General features: G+C 34.7%; 2 pseudogenes; both read right to left on the reverse strand.

Annotated features, from left to right (window-relative positions):
- Positions 1 to 15,606: 15,606 nt before the first annotated feature.
- Positions 15,607 to 16,279, reverse strand: LOC149029277 (mavicyanin pseudogene; annotated as a pseudogene).
- Positions 16,280 to 17,567: 1,288 nt separating this feature from the next.
- Positions 17,568 to 18,238, reverse strand: LOC149029278 (uclacyanin-3-like; annotated as a pseudogene).
- Positions 18,239 to 21,173: the final 2,935 nt, after the last annotated feature.

A 21,173-nucleotide genomic window follows, 5' to 3' on the forward strand; every position in this document is an offset into this window, starting at 1 on the left:
ATGGAGGAACGAAGGTGATATTGGTGTGAATCCCAGCCCTCTCAGTACAAGAGGTTATCTAAACCTGCCTCAGATGCAACTAGGAATCACTTACGTATAAGAGAGATTTCAGTTCCTCCTCCCAAACCCCCCCCCCTTTTTTTTTTCTAACGTGTCTCTCTCTCTCTCATATATATTTTTGTAATCACTCATGTAAGGGAGAATATTGGAACATAGATTTTCTTGTGCACACTTGTTAAAGAGTTGAGAAAATCCTCTAGAGTTGAGTGAGTCCCCACCTTGGGTTGAGAGAGTTCCCAAATTTTACAATTTCATTATATTATCATTCAAGATTAATAGAGAATATCATCATTTTGTATTGCCTTTTACTACAGGATCCTTTGGCTACATCAATTGGCATCAGAGCAAGCTTCTATTTGGAAGCATCATGCCAAGAAGGGCGAATGTTCGTATCATAACAATACAACAAATTTTATTTTTTTACGAAATGAGGTGAATCAATTGAAGGAAGCAAATCAAAACCTCTAACAAATTATGCAAGAGGTTTTGCACCAACTTCCTACAATGGCTTCTAACACTCATCAAACAACTTCTACAATAGATGTGGACCAAAATTTTCACATTCCAGAGGAGCGCCGAAGCGAGGATCATGATGGCTCTTCAAGTTCTACATCCATTCAATCCCAACAAGCACATCCACAAACACTTTGGGCAATTGAGCGGCTAGCACGAGCCTCGGAGCAATCCGATAAAAGCATACGGGTAGACATAAATGACTTTGATGGTAAACTCGATCTCGAACTCTATGTTGATTGGATTGCTTCTATTGAAACCTATTTTAAATGGAAAGAATTATCAGAAGAGAGAAATTTTGATTTTATAGCCGCAAAACTTAAGGGTCATGTCTTGATTTGGTGGCAACAATTTCAACAAAATTAAGAAAGGAGAGGACTCCGCCCAATTAATATTTTGGAGGATATGAAAGAAAGTTTAGACAAAAAATTTCTCCCTCTTGATTTCTCTCAAACCTTATATAAAAATTTTCACCATCCTCGGCAAAGAAACGATCAAAGTGTAAATGATTACACCGAAGAATTTTTTTAAATATTTATGTCTTCTTGATTTACAAGAAAATGATGACCAATTGGTGGCTAGATATGTTAGTGGTCTAAAGTTTTTTATTCAAGATGAGATTGCTTTACACCATTTGAACACCCTTGATAAAGTTTATCAATTAGCCATCAAAGCAGAAGAAAAGTTGAAGAGAAATTCTTGTAGGAGGTTTGAGAGGACTCCCAATACTACTATGAGAGATAAAATTATTGCAAGGACTATTCAAGGTCTAGAAGTGATGAAAAACCAAAACCCATGACCAAAGACCAAAATAAGGGTAAAGAAAATTATAATGTGTTATCAATGTGGGGATGTGGGTCATTTGTCATTTTATTGTCTTACTAAAAAGAAAGAAAATCTAATCAATTTGATTGAAGGTGATGGTGATGAAATTACCTATGAAAATGACCAAGAAGACGCAATCCCTGAAGAGTATTGTGATCCCGATAGTGAGGCCGAAAGCCTTGTCATTAGACATGTTTTGATCGCACCTAAGTATTTAGAAGATGACCAATGGCTTAGAAACAATATTTTTCACACTTATTGTACCACTTATGGAAAGAAATGTCTAGTATTGATTGATTCCAAAAGTTGTGAAAATATGGTTTCTAAAGAAATTGTTGAGAAATTAAATTTGACTTATGATAAACATCCCAACCCTTATCACATCTCTTGGTTTAAAAGGGGACGTGAAGTGCCCGTTAGAGAAAGGTGTTTAATTAAATTCTCTATTGATACTTATTTTGATGAAATTTAGTGTGACGTGTTCCCAATGGATGCTCGTCATATTTTACTTGGTAGACCTTGGCAATTTGATAGGAAAATTAATCATAATGGGGAAAATAATACATATTCATTTGTCTTGAATAGTAAAATATATTTGTTGACTCCATTGACAAATGTTCCTCCTCGTGGTACATCAAAAGATGAAAAACAAAATTCTTTATCTTTGAAACACTTTGAACAAGCTTACAAAAGAAATAGTTTTGTGGCATATGCTCTTGTTGGACGACAAACATGTGAGATAAAGAATAAAATAGATATTCCTAAGTGTATAAAAGAACTCTTAAATGAGTTCTCTGATGTAGCACTAGAAGAACTTCTGTACAAGTTGTCACTAATGCGTGACATCCAACACCGAATTGATTTGGTGTTGGGTGCCACCTTACCAAATTTACCACATTATAAGATGATTCCAACTTAGTATGCTAGGTTACAAAGACAAGTAGAAGAGTTATTAAAAAAAGTTTATTCAAGAAACTTTAAGCCCAGGTGCCATTCCTGCTCTTCTTACTCCAAAGAAAGATGGATCTTGGAGGATGTGTGTTGATAGTAGAGCAATAAATAAAATTACGGCTAAATATAGATTTCTCATTCCTCGATTAGATGACATGTTTGATATGTTGCATGGTGCAAAAATATTTTCTAAACTTGATCTTAAAAGTGGTTATCATCAAATTCACATCCAACTGGGTAATGAATGGAAAACCGCTTTCAAGACACGGGAAGAACTTTATGAATGGCTTGTGATACCATTTGGCTTATCTAATACACCAAGTACCTTTATGAGATTGATGACTCAAGTGCTTAGACCTTTTATGGGAAAATTTTTGGTTTTTTATTTAGATGATATTTTCATATTTAGTTCTTCTTATGATGAACATATTAGTCATGTGCATCAAGTTTTTGAGGTTTTATGAAAAGAAATATTATATTTAAACCTCACTAAATATTCTTTTGTAGTTGAAAGTGTTTCTTTTTTAGGTTTTATTATCACTTCAATAGGGGTTAAAGCGGATGAAGAAAAGATTAAGGCAATTGCAGATTGGTCAACTCATCGGTCCTTAACTGAAGTGAGGAGCTTTCATTGTTTGGCTACATTCTACCGACGGTTTGTGAAAGATTTTAGTACTAGTATTGCTCCATTAACCAATTGCCTCAAATCTAAATATTTTATTTGGACCCAAGATGCTAATAAGAGTTTTGAACTAATTAAGAAAAAGTTAATCGAGGCTCCAATTCTTGCTTTGCCTAACTTTGGTGAAGTATTTGAAGTTGAATGTGATGCTTCACATATAACATTGGAGTCTTTTTAAGCCAAAATGGTCACCCCATAGCTTACTTTAGTGAAAAGCTTAATGATGCCAAAAGACGTTACTCTACTTATGACCTTGAATTTTATGCCATTGTGCAAGCTTTGCGATTTTGGCGTCATTATTTGATCTACAAAGAATTTGTCTTGTGTACCGATCATGAGGCTCTAAAGTTTTTGAATTCTTAAAAGAAATTGAATTCAAGACATGCAAATGGTCTTATACATTCAAGAATTGGGATAATTACTGTTGCCCCTCTGTAGTTTGATTTTATTACTAATAAAACCCTATTCTTTATTAAACTACTATTGCCCCCCTTCCTTATAACGGTGTTAAGTAGCCGTTAAGTTTGAATAAGTAATGTCTACTTTGTCCTTCATTAAAATTAAGAAATCAAAAGATGATGCTACCCCATTTAAAAAAACCAGATTAAATGTCAATTTTACCATAAACTTCATTTATTTTGAATTAAAGAAATTGGCAAAATCAAAATCCGATTTGGTTTCTCACTTTCACTAAGCTTCATTTATTATTAATTAAAGAAATGGGCAAAATCCAAATCCGATTTGGTTTCTCACCTTCATTAAGCTTCATTTATTTTGAATTAAAGGAATGTGTAAAATCCAAATCCGATTTGGTTTCCCACCTTCACTAAAATTCATTTATTTTGAATTACAGAAATGTGCAAAATCCAAATCCAATTTGGTTTCCCACCTTCACTAAACTTCATTTATTTTGAAAATATTGTAGGTGATACTCAGTTTCCAATTTGAGTTGAATTTGATTTTCCTTCCTGTTCGGTTTCTATTTGAGTTTTATTCAATCATTCTTTCTTTATTTGGTGGTTTTCTTTTTTAAGAATAAAACAAATTATAATTACTTTTTTCTCCACAGTTAATTAAGGGTACTACTGTAACTTGACAAAAGGGTAAATAAGCAAAGAGATAAGTATAAGGGTATTTTGGCATTTTTGAGAAAATATAATGATGTCACATCATCAGTAAACTAACGGATCTTAAGGGTAGGGGGGATTAGTAATTGTAGACAAAGTTAAAGGTTGGATTAGTAATTTTGAAGAGTACATGGGATACATTAGTAATAAAATCAAAGTATAGGGGGGCAATAGTAATAATCCTCAAGAATTTCATTTCATAATTCACCATAAATCCGGTATTAAGAATAAGGTTGTCAATGCTCTTTGTCGAAAACATTGTCTTCTCAAGACATTGTCTTATGAAATCATTGGGTTTGATATGTTACCGAAAAGTTACAAAAGTAATCCATATTTTGCAAAAGTTTGGGAAGAATGTGAAAATAATAGGAGTGATTTTTAACATTTTTTATGTATATTTGTTTAAAGAAAATCAACTTTGACTACCAAATGGGTCTCTAAGACTTTATGTCATCTCCGAACTACATGGTGATGGTTTAGGAGGCCATTTTGGAAGAGACAAAAATTTAGCATTAGTTAAAAACCGTTATTTTTTGTCCAAATTAAAGCATGATATTGAAAGATATGTTAAGCAATGTATAGTTTGTCAGAGGGCCAAATGAAATGTTCAAAATCATGGGCTTTATCAACCATTACCTATACTGAATCACCCTTAGGAAGACTTGAGCATGAGCATAGACTTCATTGTAGGACTCCCAAGAACTCAAAAAGGTTTTGATTATATTTTTGTAGTGGTAGATAGGCTTTCAAAAATGTCTCATTTTATTCCTTGCATGAATAAGTCTAATGCCTCAAATATGGCAAGACTATTTTTCAAAGAAATAGTGAAGTTACATGGTATTCCAAAGAAAATTACCTCGGATCGTGACATTTGGTCTGTGAACCACTTTTGGATTACTTTGTGGAGACTTATGGGCACTAAACTATAATTTTCAAGTGCTTATCATCCAAAAACCGATGGTCAAACCAAGGTTGTGAATAGATCTCACTTGGTGATTTGCTTCGTTGTCTTGTAGGTGATTATCCTCATCAGTGGGACTTGATTCTACCGCAAGCGGAGTTTGCCTACAATAGTTCGAAGTATCAATCCACTCAAAAATGTCCATTCGAGATAGTGTATGGAAGAAGCCCAAGTCACATCTTAGATCGTGTTCCGATTCCAAATCCTAATAAGAGAAATCTAGAAGCAGAAGAGCTTGCAAATCATATTCATGAAATTCAAGCACAAGTTTGAGCACGACTTCAAAGGGCCATTGAACAATACAAAGAAGATGCCGATATTCATCGATGCCATGTGAAATTTGAAGAAGATGACATGGTTATGGTATATTTACAAAAAGAGAGGTTTCCAAGTGGAACATACAACAAACTCAAGCAAAAGAAGATTGGTCCTTGTCGCATCCTTAAGAAAATAGGACACAATGCGTATCACATTGAGCTACCCGAAGGCATGAATATTATCCCTATTTTTAACATCTTGGATCTATACCCATATTTTGGCGATCCAAACTCGATGACGAGTTCTTCTCAAGCAGGGGAGAATGGTGAAGCCAAAACAAATTGCATGCTCTTGACTGTTCAACACCCCCCCCCCTTTCTAATGTCTCTTATATATATATATATATATATATATATATATATATATATATATATATATATATATATAGTCACTCATGTAAGGGAGAATCTTGGAACGTAGATTTTCTTGTGCACACTTGTTAAAGAGTTGAGTGAATCCTCTAGGGTTGAGTGAGTCCCCACCTTGGGTTGGGAGAGTTCTCAAATCTTACAATTCTATTGTATTATCATTCAAGATTAATAGAGAAGATCATCATTTTGCATTGTCTTTCAATTTTAGAACCTTTGGCTGCATGAGGTTCTGTTTTCAAAATCGTCTACCCAATTTATCTATGTTTTTCAACAATTTGATTTTTCTTTACAGGGGAATGGCTTTGGATGTCATTGTCGGCGATGCTAGTAGGAGAGATAGTTGAAGAGATACTCCAAAGCTAACAAATTTTCCCACCAATGTCAAGAAAATTCCTTCCTCAGGAACAAGAGGGAAGAATGGGAATTGTGGCTGAAGGCATAATGGAGAATACTTAATTGTTAAAGAATAAGTCTGATAGAGAAGAAGGGTAGATGACGTCTTTTTATTCCATTATACATAAGGGTAGTGTAACATTTTGCCAAAATTCGGCCGTTTCAATTGTGGGGCGAAATGAAATTGGGGGCGAAACCTAGATGGTCCAAAAATCGCTAAAAATTCAATGATATTTTGTGATATATCGCTGAATCAACTAATATATCGCTGAATTTTGCAATATATCCTTAAAATTTCATATTTTGGAGATCTCTCAAGATTTCTCTTGCGATTCTATAGCAGAATCTTCAAGGTCAATGGACAATCTTAACAATTTTGTCCCAATGATTTAAGCCTCAAAAGGCAATGTGCAAATGTGGTTAGGGAGGAGAATCTACATAGAACAATTCCTAAAAATAATTCAAATTAGGAAAATATTTTGTAGCAAAATCTTCAAAATCAATGAGCAATCTTATCAATTTATCCCAATGATTTAGGCCTCAAAAGGCAACATACCAAATGTGGTTAGGGAACAGTATATACATAAAATAATTTATAGAAACAATTTAAATTATGAAGGGATTCTGTAATAGAATCTTCAAGGTCAACGAATAATCTTTCCAATTATATCCCAATGAGTTAGGCCTCATAAGGTAACATGTTAAATGTGGCTAAGAGGAAGAATTTGCATGGAAGAATTTATAGGAAATAATTCAAATTTACTAAGTATTGACATCAAATTAAGGGTAGATGCCAAATTTTGATCCAAAATAATAAAAAATTTTGGCAAGATATGCCGAAACAAGGACCAATCTTGCCAGAATTTTAGCGAGATTTCGCTAGTTCGCCCGGTTCGCTAAGTAGCGAATCGGCAAACTTTGGCGAAATTATGTTCCTTGCATAAGGGTATAATGTTACAACCAACCTTTTTAAGAGATTAGGACCAGTGTGGTTTTTAAACATAAAGTGGGTGTCAGTGCTTTAAGGCCTTCATTTTGGGGTGCCAATGTAATTTGTTCATAAATTAAATAAGCACTAATAGGTTTTACACATTATTTTTTTTGTTTTAAAAATAAAATATGAGAAACATGCCTAAAGTCCTAATTTCAGGCTATGTTGTAACTTTGCCATGCGTTGCTTGAGCCTAGATACTTTGAAAATAACTTCATCTCTCTTTCATATGGTCTAGATGAGTTTGTGGGAGGTGATGGCTAGCTTCCATTATTCTTCCATGGCGGATTTGGGTGATGGAAATGATGATGACGATGTTTTGAGGCTTCTATTTGAAAAGTTGAAAATAAGGACTTGAAGAAAATGTTAGGGCTAATGGTAGAACGACCATTAATGTCAAGAGAAACTATGGAGATCTTCTCGCATGAGGTTAGATGACCCTTGTTGTAGACACGCCACGATCATCGTTGTTGGTACTATAGATTTGATCATTCTTAATGAAGAATGATTTTAGTTTGGTGGTGGTAGAAGCATGTTGTGTTGTTTTTTGTCATGAGGGAAAAAGAAAGGATGGATTATATATATATATATATATATATATATATATATATATATATATATATATATATATATATATATATATATAACTTTATAATAAGATATAGATGGGAGAAAGAAGGATGGAAGAATTATAAACTAATAAAAAAAGTGAATCATAAATGAATATTTTCTTTTAGTAACCCTAAGTCAGTAACAACTCTAACCGATGTATGTATGAAACTCTAGACGATAAAGAAGATCCAAATACATTTATAAAGATTTTCATAATTTTTTTTCCCTAAATTGATGATAGATTTTTGAGAAAATGAAAGAAGCCTCATGTTTAAGATAAAATGTTTCTTTTAAAATACAAAGAGTTAAAAAGCGGTTAAAAAGCCCAACTTCCCACGGGGAGGTCTTGGGTTCGCACCCATCCAGCGGCACCTATATTAGTAATATATTCCCCAACCCTATATATAAACTCTTCGAATTCAAAAAAAAAAAAAAAAAAAAAAAAAAGTTAAACTTGAAAAAAATTGATTAGAGAGAAAGAAGGCAAAGTCGACTAAGGAAAGTGAAGAGACACTCGATCTTATTTTCAGGCTTTGCATGGTGAATCTATTAACATTAGTAAAATTTATTAGTTAATTATGAATTGAAATTAGTAGTTATGATCTTAAAAAAAAAAAATAGATATATAATTAATATTATTCAATTCAATTTTTTTAAGGTAAAAGTTCAATTCATACCTATTAAATGTAAAATGTAAAATTATATTTTTGGACATATTTTAATCATGCCTATTATAAGTCAATGAACAAGGCTTTTTTAGGTTAAAAAATATAGTCATTTCCCCTTAATTCATGTTTGTATAATAACTAGTTAGTGCTGACACGTCCAAATTTATGTGGTGATACCATAGAGAGAAATCTAAAACTAAATTTTTTATAGAAACAAACAAAAATTATTAAAAAAAATTTTAATTTTTGGGATGAGGGAGAAAGAGGTGAAACTTTTGAAAGGGAAATACGAATGATAGAAAAAAAAAGTACAAGAAAAGGTATTCGAAAACCTAAAAAAAAATTTGAAGAAGAAGAAGAAGATAAAAAGAAGGGTAAATATCACTTACCTCCCCTCTTAGCTGGACAAATAGCACTTACACCCCCTCTTAGTTGGATAATATCACTTACCTCCCCTCTTACCTAACAAATATATCAAACACTTCCCTTCTATCAATTTTATAGATTATATTTAACTTTTACCGTTAAATATTTTTCTAAAACCCCAAACAACCCTTAGCTAAATTTTGTTTTGTTTTTATTTTTACCCTAAATGATCGTACTCACCCTAATGGTTAAAATACTAAATTACCCTCAATTAAAATAATTATTAAAAATCAAAACATCATAGTTAAAACCCAAATTATTTTTAATTATTAAAAGCCCAACATACCCTCTTTTTTTTTTAATTATCAAACAATTAAAAAAACATGTACTACTATCAAGTAAAATAAAAAATGCAATTAAATAAAAAAGGGTATGTTGATAAAATTAAACACATACTACTATTTTGGATTTTTTTAATTGTTTGATAAAAAAATTTTTAAAAAAGGGTATGTTGGGCTTTTAATAATTAAAGATAATTTGGGTTTTAACTATGGTGTTTTGGTTTTTAACAATTATTTTAATTGAGAGTAATATAGTATTTTAACTACTAGGATGATTACAGTAATTTAGGATTTAAAATAAAAAAATATTTTTAGCCAAGGGTAGTTTGGAATTTAAGAAAAATATTTAACGGTAAAAGTTAAATTTAACCGAAAAAGTTAACAGAGGGGAGGTGTTTGATACATTTGCTAGGTAAGAGAGGAGGTAAATGATATTATCCAACTAAGAGGGGGTGTAAGTACTATTTATCCAGCTAAGAGGGGAGGTAAGTGATATTTACCCTAAAAAGAATTATTATTTAGAAAAAAACATCTTTGATTGTGCAAATAAATAAAAATATAATAATAATAATTATTATTTTATTTTATTTATTATTTTTATAAGTATCAAACTTGGAGAACGGTGTATTTAATAGTAACAGTCCTTTCTTGTTTCTAGGAAAGATCCATCTATGAAGAATTATGTTATTTGCTTAAAAGATAACGTAGCAAAACGTTGAAGCCGATCTCTCCCTATGAAGCCTAACTTCCGTAGTCTTTTCTTAGTATGAATATCTTGCAAGTTTCCATCTTAACTAAGTTAAACAAATAAGCATTACAATCCACAATTTAGCCCATTAGACTCTACTTATACTAAAATTATCCCACTTTTGATAATTATTTAATTTATTATTCTTAATACAAAGTAAAAAGTGACTTAATTTTGTTGCCAGGTACATAAAAGAGAAATATAACATCTATTTCACATTTATAAAAGTGTATTTAACTATTATATGCATGTGAGAGAAACAGATGCAATGAATCTAAAGAAATGAGCAAAGATAATATAGAAATATTATTAAAAAGTGAAAAGGAGAGGTTATGAGCAAAACTTAAAACACCCAGAACATTCTCTTTCCCTCTGTGTTCCATATTAACTACTAAATGTTCTAACTTCATATCATAAAGAAACATTATTTGTGTTCATTTCAATTTCGTGACATGAGGAAAAACCTCGACTTTTAACCATCCTGATATCTATCTCTCCCTTCCAAAATTTGCAACAAAAAATTTTCCAAAAATAATGAATGAGAAAAAAAAGAAGTTAAACTTCTTTTTTCTTTCATTTTATTTTTCATTATTTGTTTTGCCAATTCTAAGTCAGACCCCAAATGATAGTGGACCAATTCAAGATATCTAGAACAAACTCAGAATAGGCTGATGCTGATTTAGACCCTGATTCCGATAACTAAAACACCGATGATAAGGCATATGTTGGACAGAAAGTTGTTTTAAACATAACCCATAATATTATGAGGTTCAATGTTGAAAACAAATTCTTACATACCTTACAGGCTGAAATACAAGTTGGAGAATAATATTTATCATACCCAACTTATTAATGATATTATTGATCCTTAGTATTCAAGCTCTTTGTAAGCAAATCAACCAACTAATTGTTAGAGGTAACAAAAGTGATATTAATTAGTCCAATCTCAATCTCTTCTTGATAAAGTATTTGTCAATTTCCACAAACCTGGTCCTGTCATGTTGTACTCGATTTTGAGTTATGTTGATTGTTGATTTGTTATCTAAATATAGCTATATAAGAATATTTGAATTCATTTATTTTTTATTTTCTAGAGCTTTGACACTTGCAAAACGAAAGATTAAATACATCATATTTAATTTCCCCTAGTTATTTTATTTATTTGCTTTTGCATATTCTTACTTCTTGCTCATTGAGGTTGGTAGAATTAATCTTGGCCAAACTTTTAGCCTCTAGGGTCAAACCTCTACTTAGGGATGTCATCTCACCGAACCAAGGAGCCTTTGTGCCTAATAGACAAATTTCTGACAACATTTTCTTGGCACAAGAGATCTTTCATTTCATAAGAAATACCAGGGGAAAAACTAACTATATAGCCCTCAAATTTGATATGTCTAAGGCCTTTGACAGAGTTGAATGGGGAGTCTTAACCAAATTGTTCTAATATCTTGGTTTCAATAAAAAATGGTGTGACCTTATCCACTCCCTGATCTCCACCTCTTCCTTCTCCATTAAACTCAATGGTAGCCCTTACCTTTGGTTCTCTGGATCCTGCGGACTTCAACAAGGATGTCCTCTAAGCCCTTATCTCTTCATCCTAATTATGGAGATCCTCTCGGATTGCTCAACGAGTACAGATCCATTAACCTCTTCAAAGGAATAAAAATAGCAAGAAGGGCTCCCGAAATCTCACACTTGTTTTTTGCTGATGATATTCTCCTGTTTTGTCGTGTAGAAACTAAAAACACTCTAACCCTTAAGGGCCTGTTTGGTTACATGAATCTAGAGATTTCAAATCTCTGGATTCATGAATCTGAGAATTATACCCGTTTGGTTGTAAAAATCTCTAGATTCATGAAATCTACAGATTCACGTTTTTAGTGTAAAAAGGTGAATCTGTAGATTTATGGGTAAGGGGTGAAATCCAGAGATTTCAAAAAAGCTATACAATTGTACATTCACAAAAATCATGTCGATCAAATAAATTTTTAGGATGAATTCACAGATTTCATTCCACAACCAAACACTTAATTTTATAAATTATAACTCCATAGATTTGAAGTCTATAGATTTGAAATCTCTAGATATTTGAAATCTCCAGACTCATGTAACCAAACAGGCCCTAAAGCAATTCTAGACTTATTTTATGATATTACGGGTCAAGAAATTAATCTCGCCAAAAGTAAAGCTTTCTTCAGCAGAAATGTCTCACAACAACAAAAGCAATCTCTCCTTTCTACCCTTGACATCAAAGAGATGAACAAAGAAGCAGTCTATCTAGGAACAAATCTCTTTCCTGGAAGAGCAAAATCCAAATAATTACATTTCATCCTTCGCAAAATGAAAAATAAAATGGCCTCTTGGAAAACATCAAATCTGTCTTTCGCTGACAGGGGAGTTTCCATTCAATCTGTCCTCCACTCTTATCCACTCTATAACATGCAATTTTTCAAATTTCCCATTAGCTTTTGGAGGAAAATTGATTCTTTGTGTCAAAAATCTGGCTTGGGCATCCTAATAAACAAAAGCAGCTCACACTCATATCATGGAACCAATGCTGCCTTCCCAAAGAACATGGAGGACTAGGATTCAAAAAAAATGGAGGATGTCAATACTGCAATTCTTATGAAACAGGGCTGGAGACTTCTTACCAATCAGGAAGCCCTATGGGTCCAAACTCTAGAGGCTAAATATTTTCCGAACTCATCTTTGTTTGACCTGAAGGTTCAATCAAAAAATAGTTCTTAGACTTGGAACAACATCTCCAACATCCTACCTCGCCTTAAGAATTTGGTGGTAAGAAAAATCAGTAATGGAAGAGAAACATTTTTTTGGTTTGACACATATTGGATAGAGCAGCCCAACAACCAGCTAGCCTTCCCATCAATCCCAGAGTCACACACCTACAATATTTGGCGCGTGAAACGCAACGATTGCACAAGTCAAAAATTCTGATCAAATAAGGGAGTATTCTTTTACCCTCAACCAATCTTACTTTACCTCTCTTTTTACTTCCCATCTTAATTCGCAAAATGACTGCTGGGTCTCACTCCTCTCCTGTAATGGGATTTTTTCTGCCAAACTGGCAGTAAAGGAGTCAACAAAATCAAGAACTTCTAACCAAAATGCCCCCCTTTGCCCCTAGTGGAATTTCTTTTGGAAGTTGCCCCTACACCCTAAATTTAAAAGTTTCTTTTGGAGGGTGTTACATGAAGGGCTTCCAACCAAGTCTATCCTCTCTAAATGGACCTCTTCTCAGCCAAACTGTGTTCTCTGTGAGAAGGAAGTTGAAACACCTTGGCACCTCTTTGTTTCTTGTGAATGGACCAAATGGATCTAGGGCGGCTAGCCCTCTTGGATTACGTCTTGATGCATTCCCGCAACAACCTGTGTTACAACTGTGCACATCCTTTCTCTCCACCCCTACCCTCAATAAACAATCCAAAAAATGGTTGTTATCTGTGTTTGTCATTTCTTGCTATTTTGTATGGCAGGAAAGGAATAAAAAAGTTTTCATGAACCAATCCCCCAACCCCCAAAAAATCATAAATAATATCTCTTCCTGGAGTAAAACCCTTCATCTATCCCCAGGAACTCCAGAATCTTCATCTGATCATGTTGATTCAAGAGATGATATACATACACTTACTTGTTTTTATTATAATATATTAACCATGTAGCCGCACATCACTAATGATTATCAATTGCCTCTTTTACTATGTGCAGGGGTACTTTACCTACATTTGAGCACAACCGGATGGAGTATAGGCATTTTGTGTGAAGGACAACTAATTTATGGTAACACAAGAAGTATAGACAGAGGAGACATCCTTGAAGCTACAATTGTTGGTCTTCATATAGGAATCAATCGAGCCCACTCTTCATCTATAAAGATTGCAAACATTCGGTGCAACCTACAACAAACAGTAGACCTCTTTCAACCTATGAAGCACAGGAATTGGCCGATTGTTTATGTCCCTATTTTGGCAAGTCTAACTTCTTGTACATACAATATAATATTAGTACTTTTCAGAACCCCACCCTTGAACATTGGTTCAAAACTTTAGCTTATAGGTCATCAAGTGTTTTAAAAAACACTTGGACAACTATAGATGTAACCAATCTATGTAAGTGTCCTTCTTAGTAATCTAACTTTTATTTCTATCACCAAAAAAAAATAAAAAAGAAAAAAATTAATCATGAAAAAGGTGAAAGGTTGGTAGAATTAATGACGAAAAAGGTGGAAGCATAGTAGGCAATGAGACTAACTGGTGAAATTTTCAAATATTATTTAATTATTGGGATTTAAATCTTTTGCAGTGCTCATTCAGGTGCCTGTTAACAAATGAGCATCACATGTTATATATAAAATCCCTTTTGTTGATTGTTTATATATTTGTTTCTTTTTTAAATTGTTGTCATGAACTTGATTCATGACATATTAGCACTCTTGACATTAGAATATGAAAACGACGACTTTGGGAGATGAGAGGATTTTGAGTTGATTTATAGTTTGATAAACCGATTTGGTATATGAGCCAGGTTCACTAGAATGGATTAAAAAGAAACAAAATATATAAACAATCAACTGAAGGGATTTTATATGTGACACATTCGTTAGCAGCCATCATTGAGTGTTGAAGATTTAAACCCTAATTATTGTGAAAACTTAATATGTATTTAATTACTTTGAAACCTTTTCAACAATTTGGAGATGAACAATTTGGGCATTGGGGATGTCCCATAATTTCATCAACAACATATTCGGCCAATTCATTACTTGCATTAGATCGTTGATGCTTAGATTTATGGACATTTTTACCTTTTTAGAAAATTAAAATACTTATTTTTTGATATTTGTATCATATGTCTTTGTAGTTATGAAATAGGATAATATCTACTAGTGAAAAATTTATTCAAAAATGAATGGATAATTTAATACAATTAGAATATATAATTTTAAATAATTATTTGAGAAACTACTTTAGGTCAATGCTTTATGATAATAGTATGATAACATAACTTATCAAAATAGATCCGATCGATTCATTTTTTTATTTGATCACAAAAAAAAAAAATTCATTTTTTTTATTTTTTAACTAAGACATCTGATCTATACTTCTTTTTGGTCAAACATCTGATCTATATTTTGTTTGGCAAAAAAAAATAAAGTATAGGTCAGATGTTTGAATATATATATATATATATATATATATATATATATATATATATATATATATATATATATATATATATATATATATAAGATCCGATCTATACGTGAGACGTGAATACTACGGTCCTACCTCTTATAAGTGGGACCCACACTCCATGATATGCTCAGATCAGTTTAGCTCTGCTTCCGCATTTTATGGCGTTAAATTGGATCATCAAAATGTGGGGAAAGAGCGATTTCAAACGCCAATCTTCTCTTCAACTAAGCTTGTACATCAACCCCCATTAAATAAATAAATAAAATAAAATAAAAAAGACGACAACAACAACAGCTAGTAAGCTGTACTCTTGAGCAAATTAGTATGGATTTTAGAATTATCAGAAGTGTTCAGTGATTCAGTTCGTCTGATTACTAATCCTTGTAAATAAGGATAAAGAAAGTGATTCACCGTACAAGCAATGCTAAAAAATAGAGAAAGATGGAAGATCTGCACTGCCTCTTGCCTAGCCCATGAAAGCATAACAAAATAGGGAAATCCCAAGCCCAAGAACCAAATTTCCGGCCAATCTGATTGACGGCGACTGCGACGGCGAATTGGAGGTGGTGGTGGATGAAGATGTGGGCGTGGGAGAGGATGAAACTGAGCTGTTGCCTGCAACTTTGACTTGGAGTTTCATCCCTTGGTGGCAGTGGTATGTAGTAGGGCAAATGAAGTACATTGTGCCAGGCGAATCAAGAGCGATTGTGTCGTTTCCACTGGTGTAAGAATGAAGAGGACTGGTTGATGAGCAATTCAGGAAGTCGCTGCTGTTCACTTCATCCACAGAATGAGTTGGTCCATACCGAAACACTGGTGGATTTGAGAAAATCAAATCTGGCCGGTTAGTACATCTTGCACTCATTCTGTTTGTAGAAATGCTTGACTTAAAAGTTAAAAGCAAACATATGTTGCATACAGTTGGATATATCAATACTTGAAAATAATTCTAGAATTATCAGATTGGAAAGTATGAACTTACATAGTGTATCTCCGACATTGAAAGTCTTTCCTGCAGTCCATTCGCCGTAGTCCACATATTGTGCCCAGCTGCTAGTGTCACCCACTATGTAATCAGTGGCATAGACGGCCGGTGCAACCATCAAGAGCAGAATTAAGAAACCACCTGCCACATCCATGTCTCTCTCTGGAGCACTACAGATTGCTAACCCCTATTCTTAATTTGGATTAGATTAGAGAGGCAATCTTACTGACTAGATATAAGAGGGAGAAGGAGGCAGGCTGCTAGGGAGTGATGTTATTGGGAGAAGAGTTGTGAAGAAGGCAATTGATTTCACAGCCTTTTATTTAATGGACACACAACTAAGCAAATCAAGTTGAAGCAATATTTAACTATAAATGAGAAGTCACGACCTGCAAGACCCACATTGCTGAACCATTAATTAGTTGTAGATTCACTGCTCTTCTCATATCATGTTCACATTGTTTTTCAGAACTTCTACTTGTTGCCCAGAAGTAGCTGTAGGTCAGCCCCTTTGTATTTGGCTGATGAATCAAAACCCTAATGAGGGACAATCTAAGATGAATAATCCATTTTACAAGTGGATTCTAGTTCTACCATGCTTTTTTTATACTCAGGAATGGCCCTGATCATTTAATCTAAGCTTAGGATCAAACCCCATGTTCTAAATCTTTGCTTAACAGGAGTGGGACTAGGACTTGGATTTCTCACCTCAGCCTGACTGAATCCTCTACTCTGACCTCTTTGCTAGGACCACTTGCTTGACCTGCTGCTATCTTAAATAAAATTCCATAACCAGGCAATTTAGTGATTCTTAGTCAATTATTCCAACCAGTTGCTAGTCGCTGTTTTTTCTTGTATTTTTCAATCTAAATGTCCAAATTTTTTCTCTGTATGTAGTCATCAAGCACATGTTAGGTTCCTATGATCTTAGCTGTTCTTTCTTTTTTTAGTATTTTTTTAATTAGAATAAATATTCAATTAATTATACTAGTTAGACAACCGCGAAATATGTTGGTTTGGTTAATGAAGTGTGGAATGTTAACAATCTATCTGCTTTGTGTTTGGGTCTCAACCAGACTGTTAAGATAGCCAACGCTGCATTATTTTTTTTTTTTTTCATTTTTTTTCTTCTTTCCAGAGCCAGCTAAATAAATGATCTGTTAAACAGATTTGAAGCAGCAAGTTCTGAGGATCGGCTTGTAAGGTCAGCAAACGCATCGCCATTCAAACCCTCTCCAAATACTTTGCCAAACTGATACTGGATCAGGGCTCATATGACTGACAAGGAATGGTAACAGGTGTATTGTTATTGAAAAATAAACTGTAAATATAATCTCTTCTCATCTCATTTGTTGTTCTAAATGATAGGAATAAATCATTGAGAAGAGTCAACATAGGTGAGAAGACGGAACAAAGAAAGAAAAAGCTGCACTGCCTCTTGCCTAGCCCATAACTGTGTAACAAACAAGGGAAAGCCCAAGGCCAATAACCAGAGCGTTGATGTTGTTACATGAATTCCCACTACTAGGAGATGTAGATGGTGATGGAGTAGTGGGAGTTGCCGGGGTGATGCTTGCAGCTGAGACAGGGACTGCTAGCTTCATTCCTCCAGCACAGTGGCCTGGAGTTGGGCATATGAAGTACATTTTGCCTGCCGTGATAAGGGGGATTTTGTTGCTTCAACCAGTATAGTGTCTAAGAGGGCTACTTGTTGTGCAACTCTGATAGTCGCTGCTGCTCACCACAGCCACAGAATGGCTTGGTCCATATTTGAACACTGCAGGTTTTGTCATACAAACTTTTCATTGTTAGTACATATCTGCAGTTTGCTCTCCACACACAAATTTGCTACAGAAGAGTAGATCCTAGATGGAGGAAATCTCACGGCATTTTCATTCTATTATAGGAATGCTAGCCTTACAAATACTTCGAATTAGCAGCTTATAGGGTAGAACTTACCCAGAGTGTCACCCACATTGAAAGTCTTTCCTGCAACCCATGTGTTGTAGTCAACACTTGAACCCCAATTGCTACTGTCGCCCACCACGTAATCAATGGCATAGACGGCTGGAGTTACTAAGACCAGGATTAAGATACCTCTTGCAGCATCCATGTTCCTAGCTAAAGCCAATTGCTAATGCAATGCTGAATCTGGGTTACACTTATAGGAGAGGAGTTGAGGAGGAGACAAGCCCAACTAGTATTACACTTAGTGGGAGAAGAGTTGTGAAGAAGATGTAGGGTCTCAAACCTTTTATATAGTCAGACAACTAAGATAATCAAGCTGAAGCAATATTTAATTAGAAAATAGAAGCCCACCTGTAGCACCTTTTCTTTTCTTTTTTTTGGTTCAAGTAGCACCTTCTTTTTATACATTAACTACTTACCATTTCCTCATCACTAGTTCTGCTTTGATATACTTTAAAGCAAATGATGCCTACAGGGGAAGTTTTTGTGTCAGACTTTGTCTGTGAAATGAGCAGGTCCCTACAGATAATTGTGGTTAGGTGATGGCAAGACGTCATCCTGTTGATCACTTGAAGAAGAGAACAAAGACTTCCCTTTCAATGCTTATTTTGATTTGGATACCATCTATTATGTGCATGAGACATATTTAATCTTATTGAGAGGACCTTGCGATTATGAAGAGTGAAGAAAATATTTGGTTCACTATTAATCTAAGTTCAAATGAACATTGGTGCGTAAGAACATTTTATAAGTGAAAGTGTCACTTGATGTAGTATCACAATTGATAAAGTAGATTATACATGTTCAAAGGTGGATCCTCCCACCTCCTTTGATCCTAAATATATGATGAAAGAATATGAGGAAAGTACAACAAATAGAGGATCTAGACTTCGATATTTGTTGGGATCATTTGCATGTGATCAAACCAAAATTTGGTTGGAGAATAATTTCACTAATGGTTAGGAAATTTTATTTTTTATAACATATAATATGTTACATTTGTGTTTTCTTTTCATTGTTTTTCATAGTTGAGGATTCAGATCATGCACATGAGCTCTCTTATAATCTTTTAAGGGCCTGTAAGTAATTAATTTTCACATCATATCTTTGGAAAGTGGAGAATCATCATATATGTAATTATTAATCAGATAAGGTGTTCAGGTTAAGATTATTATCAATTTTCCTTCTGGACGGTGCTTAAAGGGGGAAAAAAAATGTCCAAGAGGCTTTCTTTTCTGAATAAGAAATTTTCATTTCATTTCTTTAATAATCATTGACTTTTCAAAGGATTTTTTTTTTCTTTTTTCCGATGCATATGAAAATGAAATTCCCACCATATGTTAAGTTAGTTGTTAGTTAGCATTGACATGTATGCACGTTATGAGAACTTCTGATGTTGAAAGGAACATACCTGGAGTAGTTAAGAAAAGAAAACTCACAAAGTGAGATGCATTAGTTAAACATTTTTATTTCAGATGTTATTTGACTCGTATGAACCTTCAAAACTTTTATTCTCAATATAAATGTGGTTAAGCGTGAACCCGGTCAGACCGTGCAATCTCTACCTTGATGACTATAGCTGATGCGTCCAAAATTTGCTCAACCCTTGGATCTCCGGGTGATGTCCTGCAAAATGAAAGCGTCAGATGTGGCCCGACCGCTGGGTCGGGAGTCCACCTCCGAAGGCTAAGTCAGTTGATGGACTTAATCACAAACGGCTCTGCCAAAAGCGCAGAGCTAAGGAATGAAGAACTGGGAAAGGTGATCTAGATAGCAGATCGCTGATAGTTTAGGTCTATCAGTATGTATCTGAACCTGAGTCTCAGATAGTATTCTTTTTTCGATCCCCTCACCTTGTATGTTAGTGAGGTTTATATAGAGTGTACCTTCGAATCTCCTTCGTTGGATGCACTTGAGCCTTCTTCGGGTAGTCGCTGGATCTTATCAGTGAGATCCGTTGAGCAATAGACTTCTACTTGTTTTGGGCTAGTAGAGGACTCCTGAGATAACCTTTAGGTTATACGATGTTTATCCCTTCAATAATGATTATCCACAGCCGTCAATTCGAGTTTGCCATCATTAGGGTGATTACCCTAATCCATAGGTAGGATTAGGGCACGTTTGCTGCCGAATAAGCTTTCTTCTTCAGCAAGCCATCTTCTGGATCCGGTTCGCTCGGGAGCGAGTCGATTCTCTCCATCTCGACCGGAGTCGAGGGTCGGACCAGGTATGAACCCGGTCGGATCATAAGCTCTCCATATCACGAGCCCCCCAAACCAAGCGTTCGGTCGATCCTGAGGGCTTGGTTTTTAACTGGGTTCGTCGTCAGGTGATAATCTTTGCGTGCTTCATTAAATGTCATATCACATTTAATGCGGTGGTCACTTTTCCTCGAGCGTTGTGAGTGTAAGGCCACATATCTCCTTGCAGTTGATCTGTCGTAGCTCATGTCATCCAAGGGACGGTTTCCGAACGCCTATTTCGGATTCGTGAGTTCAAACTTTCAAAACGTCTTTCAATCTTGATCGCTGATTTTGAATCAATCTCGATCGTTCAGATTCCCGAACACTCGTGCGGGAGTTTTAAAAGCGGTTCGTTGTCTTCGTAGGTTTCATTCTTCCCGTCTGGAATTTGAACCTTTGTTGTTCGCTTTCGCGCCTTCCCGTCTTCAAGCTTCCGTCTCACCGAATCGGTAAGTTTACTTGGTCTTTTTCTTTTTGTAGTTTATCGAAACGAGTAATGGCGGACGATAGGGCTTCTTCTGCTCCCGAACACTCGGATAGTGATAACAAAACCCTAACTGTCCTCTGGCGCGAGTTTGCTGAAGTTTCTCAAAAAGGTTTCGAAAGAAAAACCAAAACTTCTCCTGTCCTTCTCGAGTCTGGATCTTCCAAGATTGTCGAGTTTTCTAGGCAGCCTCAAACCTCCGGGTCCAGTGGTGGACCTGGCTCTGTTCCCTCCATTTACAATGAGGAAACCCTTCTTTCAAATGTCCAAGATTTTTATCTTCCTCCCTCATATCAGTTAGGGCTCCCCACCCCGATGAGAGGGTTGATTCATCCCTTTCGGGTGAATTTTCT

Source organism: Hakea prostrata, chromosome 1 (genome assembly GCF_041222555.1).
Source record: "Hakea prostrata isolate BN-2017 chromosome 1, UWA_Hpros_2, whole genome shotgun sequence".
Lineage (NCBI taxonomy): Eukaryota > Viridiplantae > Streptophyta > Magnoliopsida > Proteales > Proteaceae > Hakea > Hakea prostrata.